Genomic DNA, 14,036 nt, shown 5'->3' on the forward strand with positions numbered 1-14,036 from the left:
GGTCTTGAGAAACTGTGTTTACTATCTGTTCCTGAGCCTTTTTTGCAGCCTAATATTTTTGATCAATGAACTCATGTATAATGAAATTATTTACATTTTTAAAGTTTGTGATTACTATGACTGCTTAGAGCAAGGCAAGAAAGTCTATCAGATATTGGCATGAACACTCATGGAATCCTGTAGAGATTACATATTTACTTGTTTGGAAAAAAATGTTTTTTAACAAAACCCAGTGATATCAAGCATCAGAAGAGTTAGGAAAGACATAAAGCAAACCAAAACCTTTGCTGAATCCTTAATTTTAGTTGTAATATTTCCTTGATATCTTAAGGACATTGATACCAAGTCACATACATAGTAACTGTTACATATAGATCATTTGCCTGTAAGTACATGAACATATACACCTGATTTTTATCAATGAATAAAATAAAATACATAGGTTGACCACATTCTCCTGGAATCTGGAAATAGGTGAGAGGAGAATTTGTTGAATCATTTTATACAAGCAAAACAAAAGTATTGGTTGCTCCAGCATGCCTCGTATATAGCAAAAGGAGCAAAGAATGTTCTGTCAATTTATGTCCCCATGATTTTGCAATCTTTTATAAGGAAATAAATATTGCAATAAGAAAACGTTGCTGTGAATAAATAGTTAATGTTTATATTTCTACAGCACAGGAAGTATATAATAATCTAATTCACATGAATGAAAGGCTGTGACATTATATTTAAGGTGGTGTAAATAAATGATGGAACTCATAGAAGCAGGTTACATTGAATCATTCTAAATGTTTCTCTGTGCACTCTGTAAAAACACTTGTAAAAAATATAAAATTAGATTGACCATAGAACTACAATGAGGATTTGCCCTTTTACATTGCTTATGTAGGAATTTACTTGTCAGTGGGACTCTGTTTCTAAAGCAGACACTTTGCTACCAAAATGGGAGATTACAAACATAATTAACATGTAAGATCAAAGCCTATACATTCTCAAAAGACTCTGAAAGTTAATTTTCTTGGCATTTAAGGAGCAAATATACACCAAAAATACTGAAGTAAGGCAAAATACAATTTCCATTTTGGTTTTTATCATTTTATGATTTTTGTGTTCAGAATTTTTTTTTTTTTTATGAGAACACTATGAAGATGTTAGCTGATGATGGCCATGTACATTATTAATCAAGTATGTTTATGTATTTGCCTAGCCTTTTAAAACCTAATTTTTATGGATAGATTTCACCAAAAGGTGTATTTACTGCCTTTGCAGATAGAGAGCTACAATTCATTTACATTTAGATATTTTAATTTAATTTTAATTTAATTTACATTTAGATATTTTAATTTAATTTAATTTAGATATTAAATATCTAACATTTAGATATACGTTACATAGCTATCGATGATGGGATTGCTCAGATCCAGTCTTCACCCATCCCTTCAAAAAAAGAAAAAAAGTCTTTTCAAAATTCCTTTAAAGTAGATCCAATGAATATAAACTTAAAAAAAAATGTTCTGTGTGTGAGTTTGTATAACATTCCACCAAAATCTGAATTCTAAGTAAATGAGCTTTCTTTCCATTCCCAAACCCAGTAGGGTAACTTGAAATTTGTAAGGGCAAAAGCTGTGTGGTTTTACCTCCAACAGATAATAGGAGCTCTGTTTTATCTTCCTAAGTGGATTTTGCTATGGATTTCCATCACCAAAATCACCTAAGTGTCTATAGCATCATAAATCATCATCTGCATCAGCTCGCCCACATACACTCACTGTGTAGTGTAAATGAGCTTCCTGACAACTTAATTTGGAAAAGAAATCTTCATTCCCTCTTCTTAATGCCCATGGCAGGACTCCCCGGGGTTAGAACGCTGCTTTGCACTGGAGTCATCCTAACAGAATGGAACTACTTATTAATGAGCCGCTGCCATTGCTTGCAACCTGACCAGCTCTGCCTTACCTTTTATCATTGTGCCTCATATTTGTCAGGAGTGCTGATTTCTCCTTTTGAATTTGTTTCGGGTGGCCAAACAAAATAACACAAAACAAAAACCCTACTTGAGTTGGAGAATGTTGGCAATATATTGGGATGTGGAACTCCTGAGTATTTTGCTTACTTTATTCATCTTAAAATGCTCCCATAAATCTCTTACACTCTCAAAGTCCTGTCGGATAGAGAGCATCCTAACATTTCCTTGACTTCATACTATAAATGAGCATTTATTGTGAATCTGGGTGCTTTGCTATGGAACTGACTTAAGATAAGAATAATATTTAAAGTATAACCAAATTAACTGGGAAAATTGGCAAATATTCTAAATTCCTCATTTCCAGTGTTTTGTTTACATGGATTTTTTTACAATGTTTTGCATGGATCTTAAAGATTCCTATCAGCTTTAAAATTAACATTAAAATCAATATTTATCTTTGAATTGCTAACATATCTTTTTTTTTTTTTAACAAACATGTAACTATTCGGTCATGAATGATATACTTTTAGAGAGAAGTCTATCGCTGGATATAGTACATGAAAATGTGATACCTATCTTTTTTTTTTTTTTTTTTCATATTCCCAAGCACCATGTCGGGATGTCATGGCATATTTTTGTTCTGGAACTGTACACTGTCAGTGGAGAAAGCAATTATATTACTTATAAAAAGAAATCCATTCTTTTGAGATCAGGGTGTAAATGTTTCCTTTTCATTCCGTAACATTTACACATTGCTGCTTAAGGGCCAGATAGTGTGCTCATGGATGATGATAGAAAAATAAAGACACACTATTATGTGCCAAGAGTTTACAATTTCTTGTTAAAAACATAGCCTGGAGGGTATCCAGGTTAACTCATGGTAAACTCGTGGGTGGGCTGGGTGTGTGTAGGGGGAACCCTAGAAATTTGAATGCAAGTTTACTAAAGTGAATAACGTAATTTACTTTTTTCACACACAAGGAGAATGTTATTTGGGTGTTGACACTGAATACTGAACACCCGTTAATTTTCCAACTAAAAGGTTCCTGGTGACCTCTCCTCCCACACTGAATATGGTTGGGTATTTGGCAGACACATGGCAGAGTAGAGCTCATAAACTAACCTTGAAATATTAAAGTGGATGGGACAGATATGGGGAAGTTCCATTGTTTTTACACATGAAGGTTAAGATACAATAGCCCTTTTTTATAGTTTTATTTCTGTTTGCCTTGTGTGGTGAATTGCTTGAGAAGACAGAAGGCATGCTAGAATTAGTCAAATCCTTAAAAGACAGATATAAAGCAAGATAAAAATAAGGCATGATGCGAAGTCCATTCTGAACAGAGCTGGGTGGAGGACCATACCCAGCATTTTGGCATATTTTACAAGATATTAACGAATACAGATCTAACCTAAGACACGCAAAAAAATAAATGCAAGATCAAATTGCACTGGTCAAAAACATGAACTCTGTATGTTTTATTATATAATCACACACACATGTGTGTCCGGGGGTGTGTGAAAGTTGAATATAAACAAATGTTTATAGTCAAAACTTACCCTGTCAAAATGCTTCCCTGTGCCTCTAGCTGCACCAGCATTGAAACCTTGCTTTTCTAGAAGGGGGAGGTGACAGAGCCACTTACCTTGGCTTGGGTAAGTATCTCAATTCTTTGGTCTGTTTCCTATTTTATTTCTTGTATTCAATCTTAGGAATGCATTTCTCCAGAAGGTAGATACTACATCTGGTCTCCCTGACAGACAGAGATTGAGAACTGTTGAGACTAATGAAGCCATCTGGTGCTGTAAACCCAACAGAAAGCTATGATCAGTGGATCATGGCCTAATCTACTCTTCATCCATGGCATCTGAATTACCTTGGCACAAAGGAGTGACAAGGGGTTGGATTTTCGACAAGATTGTTGTATCTCCCCAATCATTTAGCAGGGAAAGGCATGCAAGCATCAGACTGTGATAATTAAGGAAGACTTATTCTCCCGTAAGGCCTATTACTTTCGATACTTAATTCCCCCCCTTTTTTTTAATGTCTCAAAGTGTACTGCACCCCCTGGATGCCATGCGATATTGACTTAACCATTCTTACCAATTTCTGATATGTTCACTGGAAGAAATTATTTACAAATAAACTTTCCTCTTTATCTCAATGAAGACTTGAAATGAACATAAATTTATTTTGTTATATTTTTTTTCCAGAATTGCAGAAACATTTGTTTCAGGAAAAAGTCCCCAATAGATGGTGCTGCTGCTGTGATTTAAACCACTGAACAATTAGTATGCAAAAAAGCTCCAGAGAGAGGCCTCTGGGAATTCCCTTACATCAAGTTATAGAAAGACAAAAATGTGGCTTTAGTTTTGCTAAATGCAAATTGTCATCATTGTATAATTTGAAAACTAGAAAGATGTTTTTGATATTTTGAGGTCAAGAAGTTATTTTTTATCTCCGTTGTTCATATTGCAAATATCTTGGAAACATAACCACAAACAAAATTGAGTGTTTCAGAAAAGTGAACTGAATGGCCTTCCAAGTTTCTATGCCCCCCCAATACTTCAAGGATCTATTAGTTAAAGTGATAATATAAAGATTAGAGTACAAATGAAAAATGGAGTCCTTTCATATTTATGGGAGAAAATTACAGACGCAGGAATCATACTGGCAGAATGATGTCATCACTGCTCTCAGTGATAAACCCTAATACATCAACCCTTTACACATGCCGTGCACTGTGTTGAGTGCTTTATAGTTATCTTTCCATTTAATCATTATGATAGCGTACAAAGTAGGCACTGTTATTACCACCATTTTACAGGTGATGGAGAATATGGTTTAAAGCGATTCAGTGATGTGGTCAAGACCTCAGAGCAGATGAGTCCCAGAGGTAGGAATCTGACCATGGGCTTTCTAACTTCAGGACCTATTCCCTATGTATAGCATTACACGACATCTCAGAATGAGCTAAAGTAAGAAAAGGATTTCCTTAAATAAGTTATCTATATATGTGATGATTAATCAAAATGGTTGCATCATAGTCATTTCAATAAAACTCTTTGTTTAAAAAAACAGGACAGTCTAGCTTCGTACTCTGCAAACATAAAAACTGCTTGATTGTAATCGTAAGAGAAAAGTTACAACAGCTACTGTAAATTTACTGACCCTGTGGTATCAGAAATACGGCAGTTTGGGCTCTCACTATTTTCATACAGAAAACGATAATGTAATCATTTTCTTCCTTTTGGTTTTCTTGCCGAAACTTTCTGCAAAGACAGGACTGAAAATGCACAAACGTACAATTACAAAGAGCTCATTTTCCCAAAAATATTGTATATTTTATAATGGGCACAGGTCACTAGAATTCTAGAGTAAAACCTGAGAAATCAAGTGCACAAAGTAAATAAGCTATGCTTGAATGGAGCATCTTGCCTTCAAGCTGTCCATGAAGGTTTTCAGCTTAACCTCTGGTGAGAGAAATCTCTTAGAACTTGGAGTCAGAGAGTTCTTTAAGCGATTAGATCTCTTGCCTAAAAGCATAATTAGCTTTAAAATTAGTTTTTAAAATTAAAATTAAAACTAATTGGACAGAATTAAAATAGATTTCTAAAATGGTAAATGTCATTTGGTTGGATTAAGTGTTTTTACTATATTCTAATCCGAGGAAAATATATTTTAGGAGGTAGGTAATAATGAGGCAAAACAAAATATGTCACCAAATGTTTCTCTGAGATTTCATTTTATTTTTTGGTACCTCCCATTTTATCTTTTATATAATTATATATTATATAAATATAAAATATTGATTTACATCAAACACTTATTCACATATAATATATTATGTATTTTTATATAATATAAAATATTAAAAGCGGCACATTCCAATTCAAAAAGGTAAGGCAAAATGTACCTTTCTTTAACAACTTTGTATTTGTTTATAATAAATGGCTTGGTCTTGGTGAGTAATGAATTGCTATGTTTTAAGAGGTGATTACCTACTGTGTCATAGTATTTGTCCGGGTTCTTTGCTGGGCTCTACCACCAGATAGAAAACCTCAAAAAGACCCTCCACTACTTAATACAACAGAAAATAAGGTAGATTAGCTAGAAGTATAACAATTACGTACAGGGATGTTTTCCTTCCCAGTGAGATCAGGTATTTAAAAAATAAAATCGCAAATGACCATAAAATAAATGTAGATTTTGATCATTTGAGGTTTTTAAATCAAAGGTATTGAGAATTTTCCATTGATGACTTGAGATGGTTTATTGCAGATTAAGTATTATGAAGTTAGGCTTATGGTCCTGTAAGATAGTTAATGTGACATCATAAGGGCACCACTGAAGAACATGGAACTGTGGTTTATTGATGGTATTTTGGCATCATAAAAGTTTATCCTGCCAACCCTGGTGGTTATCCCCGTAGTTAGAAAACAAGATAAGAGTTCCGCTAACATGATGCATCTCGCCAGGCTTTAGCCACAGAAGGTGAAGAACCAATCAGTGCTGCTACATCCCTGCTCTCTAGTGGGTCCTAGCACCTTCCTTCCTGCATCTTTTGGGAACGTGCATCATCTTCAGAGCACTAGCTTTCACTCCAAGGACATACATTCTGGAATTAAAATAACTCCTGTTAGTCACAAATGTATGGAAAAAAATACATCAGGGCATATTGATGGTGACGATTGATGACATGTACACATGAATAGGATAGATAGATGATAGATTAGATAGATAGATAGATAGATAGATAGATAGATAATAGATAGATAGATAGATAGATAATAGATTTCAAGCATAGCAGTAAAACAAACAAAAGAATCCCCATATAACCTTTTTTTAGGTTTTTGCTTTTGTGATACTTGTCTGACATGCACATAGCTATAAAAAGAATTAACAAAAATAACTAGAGATGATTCCAGTTTTGTTTACTGTTATCACATGTCTGCCTGAAAATATTTCCAACATCTTTTTTGGTAACTTGCAACCTTAGAGTTAAGTCATAGATATCGGTTCATAATTTCTAAATAAGAGAACCTACTGAAACATTCATTATTAAGCCTACATTTAAGTTTTTTTTTTATGCTTTGGGCTTCTTATTTTCATATGGCATAGAGAAGCTAAATATACTTGAGTCTGTTAATAAACACGTTCTTTTGCCACATTGAAAAGTTATACTACGAGGAAGCATATACCGATACAAATTGTGACATGTATGTTCTTAAAATTTGGCAGTCTACTACAGAATTCACAACTGTTTACTCCCTAGATTTCTCTGTAGGAAGTAAAGGTTACTAATGGTTAAACATTATAATCAATATGTGAACATAAAACTACTAGAAATAATAAGGGTGAAGTGAAATAGCATTGTACGCAAAGGGTATGCAGGATGTGGTTTTGGAATGGGAAAAGAGTAATTTTGCTCTAAATAAAAGGTGAAACTGAATGTGTAAGAAAACTGAATGTGTAAGAACGTTACAGGCAATTTGGGAAAAAGAATTCTTGAAAAAGAATCTTATCAGTGATATCAAAGCTGGATAATACTAAGTGGTTTTATTTATAAGTTTTTCTTTTTAAGAGTTTTAGTATTTATGGTACATAAATGCAAGACTAGAGTTTGGCTTTTTCTCTGTTAAAACAACGAAGTGTTCTTTGATTATTGGTCTTCTCTCAATAAGAGATTATTAAACTTTGGAGTTTTTGTTGTGGTTGCTGTTGTTGTTTGTTGATTTGTTACCTTTTTTAGTAATCCACCTAGGAAATCAAGATTCTTGTCTTATTAGAACAATTTCCTGTGCTTTGTGTTGATTTCATTATGTTCTTAATGATGTAAGAGAAGTGAATCTTCTCACTTTTTAATGAGTTAAGTTTTTGTCTTGTTTTGCTTTCTTACCATCACATCATTTTTTTATGTTTACTTTTGAATTATTTTATTGTTACTTTGGTTAAATAGGTAGCTATTTTTTTTAGACCTAGGATCTTATTTGTTCAATTAATTTTATTTATTCAAATTTTGACTTTTTTTGATATTTTGCCTTTCCAAATTAAATTCTAAATGAAATCTTTATAATCTCAAACTGGCTTTAAGATTTCTCAGAGGGTCCCTGGAAAATCTCAAAGGATTTGTCTTTTCATCTTGCAAAAAGAGCAATTAAATTTATTTGATATGTTAAATTGCATGAAAATTCTTAGCAAATAGGAAGTGATGCTTAACCTTCCCTAGGTTACATATGTATTGGGTAAGTGTAATTAATATAAATATTTCAGAAACTATATGAAGTTCTGAGAAATTAGCCCATGCCTTTGCTGTCCATATGTCCTGGTATAATGTTATCAGTCATAATTCTGGTTATTATTTAAAATTGTTATATGCCACAGAAATAACCAAATTTCTTCATCAAATGAATTCTCACCAGATCTTTAACCATAGTCAAAGTCTTTTGTCATCCACAGATAGGTTTTGTTTTATTCTGATTCTTTTCCAAAAGTTTTGCAATCAGCTGCAGACCCAGATGCTTTGTCTTCAATAAAAAGGGACTGTCTCAGAGACCTGTAGAAAAAACTATGACAGATACTCTGGGGTACAGACTTCTTTTTTTTTTTTTTTAAGATTTTATTTATTTATTTGACAGAGAGAGACACAGCGAGAGAGGGAACACAAGCAGGGGGAGTGGGAGAGGGAGAAGCAGGCTCCCCGCGGAGCAGGGAGCCGGATGTGGGGCTCAATCCCAGGACCCTGGGATCATGACCTGAGCCGAAGGCAGACGCTTAACGACTAAGCCACCTAGGCACCCCTGGGGTACAGACTTCTTATGACTTTGCTTAAACATACTTCAGACCATACCATTGGACTGAGTAAGGATTTTCAGTGCTCTGGTGGAGAAGCTGACAAGTTCATAAAACTGCTAACCCGAGATCAAGCAGAACAAGAATTAATTACATGGGACCGAAGAGTGATAATATATTTTTTTACAGTTTTTGTGTGGAACAGTGCTGGTTCTTTAATGCTCTGTTTTCTGGATATAAGGAACCCCTTTTGCTTTTCTCTTAAGCTATCTATAACTTGTAACAATTTAATAGATTATACTTTTGAAAGCTAAACATTTGAAATGAAACATTTATCTTTTTCTCCCTGCTTGATCCCTCCAGAATTTGGAAGCTCTTATTGAATGTGCTCATTTTCATGGCAATAGAATTATTTGCATAATTCCCATAGGAATCCAGTCCCTTTATAATAGAACATAATTAGAAAAAAAAAATGGTTATATAACCAAGGCTTTGACTGGCCTGTCATATTTGAGAATGATGTGCATGGAATCAGCTATGACCAGAAAGTTTAATGGAACTAAGATTGACTTTAAAGAGCGAGTGCTTATAAAGTCCTTTTGGAAAAACCAGCTTGGTGCCTGGCTTCTGGGGTTCCTATCCTTATAGGTGAGGAAGGAAATTCACTTTCTGGCAGACCCGGGAACCTGAGGATATTTTGGGGACCTCAGGAAGAGAGGAATTCACCTAAATCTGTAGGTACTGCAGGTGAAGTGTGATGGTGAGTTCTTGGCTTGGCTTTCTAGCCAAGAGAAACTTCTAAAGAGAGGCGGTCCCTCATGAAAACTTCCAGCATTGCAAATTTAAAAATCCCTGTGCAGTCAATTGTCATTCTTGTTACACTTATGCAAATTTCAGGCCCAATCTGATGGTATCAGACTTATGCATGTAAACTTTGGTGATCTTTGGTCAAAAACAGGGGAGACTGGAGGATGGACTCGGTGATGGATTGGGGTAGGCTCTGGATGTGGGTGGGTGAGCAATATAATGGCATGTATGATAGGATTAGGGAAATCAGGGATGCGGTGTGATTTCTATCTTGGTAAAATCTGTTCTTCTTAGTGAAAATCTTTTACGCTACAGATATTGTTAAACTCTGATTTGAAACAGAGGCATCTCTAATAGGTGGCAAATCTGTTTATAGTGTGACTTTCAGGGAATCAGGGATGGGACGCTTTAGCTCTGCTTTCCTCCATGAGGCATTCTAAGTAAACAAGTTTTACCTGTCAAGACTGGTTCATTTTAAATTAATATGTATGGTTAGGTGGTTTTGTTATTTTGCATCTAACTAAACAGGATTTTAGGTTCAAAACATAAAACCGAATCTGCTACAATACCGACTTAATATTCCTTGTCAAATCAAATTTGATGCTTGAACCACTGATTCATGGTGCTGATTGTGATTCCCAATCCTGGAAAGAGGGAACTGTAAAATATCATGAGGTAGATTTCCAGAAAACCCCTACTAACATATCCAGGAGACATATGGAGGATACAGTTTATTTACAGCATTAAAATGCTCTTTAAATCTTAATTGTAATAGTCATGCCTGTGGGTTTCCTTCAGGTTTGTTGGATTCTGAAACTTGCTTCAGACTCTACCTAAAACACATTAATGTAAAAGCAAAGTGTTAACTCTTAGCAGGTTTTTCTCATTGGCATCTCTATTAGAACTCTCACTCAGAGGCTAATCAATAACACTAATGAAAATGACTAGCGTTTATTAAAAGCTTGCCAGTTACCAGGTGCCATCCTAGGTGTCCACACATTTTATATCTTGTCATGAGCCAGGTTCTCTCACTTTCTCTGGTCTATTGTAGAGAAAACTGAAGCAGAGGTTAGTCAGCTTGTTCAGATAGCATTGCTGGCCATCCCAGCCAAGGGCTGAGTCCAGACTCACTGGCTTGAGATCCATACGATTATGGATTATGGCATCATACCGTGTTAGGAGCTGGCCTCAGAAAATTCCAGTAAGGGCTGAAAGCTCCTTTCTCTAATTGATTATTGTGGCCAGATGCCTATCTTGCAAAAGTTTTCCTTTTCGCTCCATAAATCAATTATTCATTACATTTGTTAGTTAAATATATCTGAGGTTAAAATTTATTTACGAGTTTAATAATATTTTTTGGCCAAGTAGAAAATGCCAAATTAAATACCAGCACTGAAGTGCTTAACTTGATGGCTTAATATATTTGCCAGCCAGACTCCAATAGTTTACTTATTTATGTATTAGGGTTCGGTGTTGGGGTAAAATGATGACATAAATAGTCACAATTCATGAAGCCTGCGGTTTGGGGGGATTTTGCTAAGCAGGTAGGTAATTACCACTGTGTACGGGAAGTGTCAGGACACTGAGAGGCATAGGGCCCCAGAGCAGAGACACAGTGGATTAACAATCATTCTCCCTGTAGAGGAGTCTTCATGGGGAGGTGATATGTAAGCTCCTGTGAACTTTGAGGGGAATGGGTATGATTTAATCAGCACAGCCTCCTTGAGGAGGAGGGCTGGAGAGGACATAGGAAGTTAGAGAAAAAGCCCATGAGACATGAAGACGAATTTGGAATTGAGCTTAAAGGTGAATTCTTTACAGTTTTAAGAATAAAAGTGTTATGATCAAATCCAAGTCACTCTGATGAGGCTGTTGCAACATGAATATAAAAACTTATAGTTTGGAAAAACTGAATTATGCAATGTTGACATTTCACATTTTCTGCGTCCCCTTGTCCCTTGTAAAAATGCACGCGGTAATGTCATAGTTGAACACTGCTTAGTTGTGCAGGCATAAAAGACATGCCCATACCTACTCATTTGGTTCCAGCCTGTCATAATTTCCCACCTGCAGCATATGTAGCTTCCAAAGAAAAAACAGCAGTATCATGAAAAATGCAACTTTAGTCTGATTTCTAAGACAATTTGGAGGCCAAAGCGTCAGCCATGTTTTTCCTAAATAAATACGTGTGTTACATTTTTGTGGTCATATTTTGGTTCATATGTTTGGTTCTTGTTGATATTTTAAAACTTGGAGAATATTTAATTTTTTTTCCTTTTTTTATTAAAACATAATTTATATATAGTAAATTCCATCCTTCTAAGTTACAGTCCTGAGGGTCCAGATACAGTTATGGAGTCTAAACTTCACCAGCCCCACAGTCCAGACACAGAAGGATGTCATCACGGCAGTGAATTCCCACCTGTCTCTTACAGGAAGCCTTTCCTTCCATGTCCAACCTCTAGAACCCACTGATCTTTGCAGGTTTATAGTTGTACCTTTTCTAAAATATCATATAAATGAAATCTTCTGACATGTACTTTCCTGTGTCTGGCTTCTTCCACTTCACGTAATAAATTTAAGATTTTATATTTTTGTATCTATCTGTATTCATTCCTTCTAATTGCTGAACAGTGCTCTAGTTTTCAGCAATTACTGAAAGAGCCACTATAAACATTCATGAGCAGGTTTTCCTTACATTTGGGTAAATACCTGGGACTGCGATGGCTCATACTTCGGGTATTGTATTTAAGAAATTTTGCCTTCTACAAGCCCACGAAATTTTTCTCCTTTCGATTCCTCTGGGTCATTTCTAGTTTATGTTTTTCATTTAGGAGTAAGTTTGTGCTCTAGACAGCTAGACCATGCTGGCTCTCAAGAGTCAGTTCTTAAAACCATAAGCTTTTGTGAATTTCCTGATGATATTATTAACTGAAGAAAAGCCATGTCAGTGTCATTTACACCATGAAAATCAACAAATGCAAAAATTTAAAGCTTTATCCCCCCCCCCCAATTTGGTTGTTACACACTTACAAACAGAGCACCTTCTATGATCCATATTAAATTGATTTTTGAGCAAGGCATAGAAAGAGATAGATGTATATTTTGCTGCAAATGAATATCCATAAATTCCTGCAGCATTTGTTGAAAAGACCATGCTTTCTCCATTGAAAGTCTTTGGTACCAGGTTGAAAAACAGCTGACTATGTATGTGTGAGTCTCCTTCTAGAATCTTCTCTGTTCCATTCATCTGCATGTCTGAAATGTCTGGATGACTACAGCTTTATGCCAGGTCCAGAAATGAAGAAATGTGAATCATTACAATTCTTTCTGTCTTCCTTTCCAAAATCATTTGACTGTTATAAATCCTATTTTTCCTTTCAATCCTAGTTTTAGCTTCATGGACCTTAAAACTCTGTGTGTACACACTTTAAAGGTTCTTATGTCTTCTTGGAAAATTACTCTTTTATCATTATGTAATGTCTGCCTTTATCCCAGACGGGGATCCTTGTTCAGAAGACCAGTTTGATATTACCATAGCTACCCCAGCTTTATCTGGATCAGTGTTGGAATATAGCATATAATTTTCTTTTCTCTTACTTTTAACCCATTTATGCCTTTACATGAAGTGTCTAGAGTTGGGACATTTCCCACTCCCTCCTCCCCAAACTTATGATCTGTCTCTTAATTGGTGACTTTAGACCATTGACATTAATGGTATTATTAATGTAGTTGACTTAAGATCTATCATCTTGCTTATTGTTACATATATATATTATGTTTGTTTCTTTTTTCATCCATTTCTACCTTTGTTTTGATTATTTTATCTCTATTCTTAGGATATTATTTATAACTCTTTTAAAAATTGCTTCTAGCAGGGCACCTGGGTGGCTCAGTCGTTAAGCGTCTGCCTTCACCTCAAGTCATGATCCCAAGGTCCTGGGATTGAGCCCCGCATCAGGCTCCCTGCTCAGAGGGAAGCCTGCTTCTCCCTTTCCCCCTCCCCCTGCTTGTGTTCCCTCTTTCGCTATCTCTGTCTGTCAAATAAATAAATAAAATCTTAAAAAAAAATTGCTTCTAGTGATTTCCTTATGATTTAAAATATGCATCATTATTAATCAAACTATGTTCAAATAATTTACGTGCAGTTTAAGGACCTTGCCACACTATACTCATAATACCTCCCTGCCATTTATTTTTTTTTTGTCAATGTGTCATATATTTTACTTTTACTTTTACACACATTACAAACACAAAATATTGTTGCCTTTTTTGCCTTAGACAGTTACATTATCTTTTAATCAATAATAAGAAAGAATACATTTTAAAGTTACTTTAACTTATTCAATTTCTGGCACTTCTCATGTGTTTGTGTAGATCCATGTTTTCATCTGGTTTTCCTCTGCATTCAAATCTTTCTTTAAAATCCCTCATGGTGCAGGTCATTGGCAATAAATTCTCCTAGTA

Source organism: Mirounga angustirostris, unplaced genomic scaffold (assembly GCF_029215605.1).
Source record: "Mirounga angustirostris isolate CCGP_5_RB_7025 unplaced genomic scaffold, mMirAng1.0.hap1 SCAF_14, whole genome shotgun sequence".
NCBI classification, from domain to species: domain Eukaryota; kingdom Metazoa; phylum Chordata; class Mammalia; order Carnivora; family Phocidae; genus Mirounga; species Mirounga angustirostris.